The 2,617-nt window shown below is 44.3% G+C and overlaps 1 long non-coding RNA gene across 1 annotated transcript; it reads left to right on the forward strand.

Moving 5' to 3' along the window:
• LOC118451997 lies at window positions 1–2,430 on the forward strand. Its single transcript, XR_004841618.1, has 2 exons — window positions 1–401; window positions 2,033–2,430. It is a non-coding gene; the product is annotated as an uncharacterized LOC118451997 (long non-coding RNA).
• The last annotated feature ends 187 nt before the right edge of the window (window positions 2,431–2,617 follow it).

Raw genomic sequence — 2,617 nt, forward strand, 5'->3', positions numbered from 1 at the left:
TGATTCTATGATTCTATGATTCTATGATTCTCTTACCTCCCTTTTTAAAACGCGTTTGCTGCTTCAGGCCAGCGGGCGCGGCCAAGCCGCGTAAATTGGACGGCAAAACAAGCGGGTAAAATGAGGAAGTTTTATCACAAACGCTCTTTTTGACATCCAACCACTGGGTGTCACTGTCGATCCTAGGTGGGTATTTTCATAGTGAGCGGCAATTTTTAATGATTCAGGCGGTACTGGGAGCTCTTCACCTTCTTCTCCAGGCATCTATTTCAGAATAAATACTTTGCTTCCACTGGCTGTTTCAGGATATTTTCAACTCGGTGGTGGCAGCGTTGTTCCTCCTCATTGTGTGCCTGTTTGCAGTAATAGTCAAGACCAACAACGGGACGCTGGCTGGAGGAGTAAGTAGGAACATTAGTAAGGGATTTCAGTTTTGGAACTGGGCGTGACTGTGACCGCGCGGCGTCCTTACGCTGCGGTAGGACCGTGAAGGCGACTCTGTCGTGGAAGAACGTGCTGGGCAGTTGCAAACAAAAGTGAATATGCATCCCATGTATCTCAAAAAAAAAAAATAATCCTCAAATCACTGGTAATTTAAAAACATTCCTAGACTTAGGAATTACTACAGAGAAGAACTAACACTGAAAACTCCTAGAGTTTAACTCATTTGAGGAACCTACATTTACTTCTGTAGCTTTAAATCCCAGGTGGGAGAATCCATGGCCCTTTTCGGACTGTCCAGTCTGGTTATGCTATTTAAGAACAAAGGCCTGCAGTCCTGCTAAAGAGAGCCGATATTTTGTCGCAGGCATGCTGGCACCTCCCTCTGGATGGGGGTATTATTTTTTCTGACACAAACGGAGAAGTGGTGGCAGCTGAGAAGGTTTTTTCATACTGCGATTGTAAGATTTTTGTGTACTTAGGATCAAACCAGTTTAATGGTTGAAGCAACTCACATTTTTAATTCAAATGAAAACTAACGTATTTAACATTAATAAACAATAAGGGGGGAAAAACTCGGCTTTGAAAGTATTTAAGTCTCCTGAAGTACAAGCTAAGCTAAAATGTGACAAGCAACCAAACCCAGAAACCAGAACTCGCCACGGGAGTTTTTCAAAATGAGCTTAAGGAGACGATGAGGTGGAAAGCTGACGACTGCTGGCAACGACCTCCTAAGCAAAAAGGAGCCTTTCTGATGAAGTGGCTACGCTAGAATGTAGCGCGTATTTTCACTTGTGAAGTTAATTAAAGTTAAGCTGGAGACTAAGCAGGTGGCTTGGAAAACAAGTTTGGGCAGAAGGTATGACACCGTCAGTGCTGGGAGAGAGAGAATCGCCCCGCGGCCCAAACTCCTGGGGCACTGGCTGCCCTGGCCGGTGCTGCCCTGGGAGAGCTCGCCTTGGCGCTGCCCCACTGATCACATCGGTCCCATTTAACACGTGCGTGCATCAAAAAATTTGTGTGCACGTGGGACAGGGCTGAGGGGCAAGAGCTGAGCAACTTGGCAGGCATTTTGTAAACGAAGTTTTCCAGTTGCCTGTCTGGAGTTGTGTATTTTTTTAAATACTTACCTGCATTTTCTTCAACTTGGAGTATGTTTCCCATTCAGAGCTTCAGAGGAGAGGAGCACCGTTTTATTTTTCCTGCTAGGCTTGTGTGTACAAATGTTGACTCTCCTCAAGCCAGTACCGTTAATTAGGCAGTCCTTAAAGAGACAGAAGGGGTTTCATTTCGGATAAAAGCCTTGTCTGGCGTAACGCAGCGTTGGCTTAGCTTGCAAGGAGAACACGTCATCTCCAGTGCAAACATCGAACAAAGCCGGGGTGTAGACTGCTGTATGCAAGGCTGGTGGGATTTAAATACGGGTGTTATTTAACTTACCAGCTGTCTGGCGTATCTCACACATACATTTAGAAGGCCAGAACCAACTTGGGGAGATGCGTCTACTGCTTCTTTGAGGAACAGTAGATGAGTCACTACAGTAGAAGACAGAGATTCTATGGGGAAACTAACGTTATCGTTATTTTTGTAGGTGTTTGGTCTTGTATTGCTTGTTCTCTGTGTTGTCGACGCGGTTCTTCTTTTCCAGAAGATCAGCCTTGATGGGCCAAGAGGAAGGAATACTCCTGCGAAATAAGATTGCTGTGTTAGTAAAAGCACGGTTTCTCTGTCGATGACTGGTTCACTGTTCTCTTTTAAAGAATTTGTATTTTCACATGTTCGCCTTGGAATTTTCCGTGCATTTATGTACGTTTTTGCAAGTATCGTTTGTAAGTTTTCTTACAAGTGTGGTTTCAGTGTTGCAGTTTCACCAGCATAAGCGTCACAAAGAATTGTCGTTTTTTCAAATTTAATTACATTTTCACCTGTTTATTTGAAAATTAATTTCATGATTGCCTTCTTTCTGTAATAAAGAGAAGATGCAAACAGGCCCGGGTGCATTATTTAACATTTATTGAGTGCGCTTGAAGAAAAAAAATACTTGATTTAATGTACCAATAAACATCGTTAGGAACAGATTTTTTTTTTCCCCACCCATACTTGTGCTCCTCATTCCACAGATCAGCGTCCTGGCTGCAGGCCGAGCGCCCACCCCGACCCCCAGGCCCCGCGGGGC

This window comes from Egretta garzetta, unplaced genomic scaffold (genome assembly GCF_000687185.1).
Source record: "Egretta garzetta isolate BGI_Z169 unplaced genomic scaffold, ASM68718v1 scaffold23, whole genome shotgun sequence".
Classification (NCBI taxonomy): Eukaryota; Metazoa; Chordata; class Aves; order Pelecaniformes; family Ardeidae; genus Egretta; species Egretta garzetta.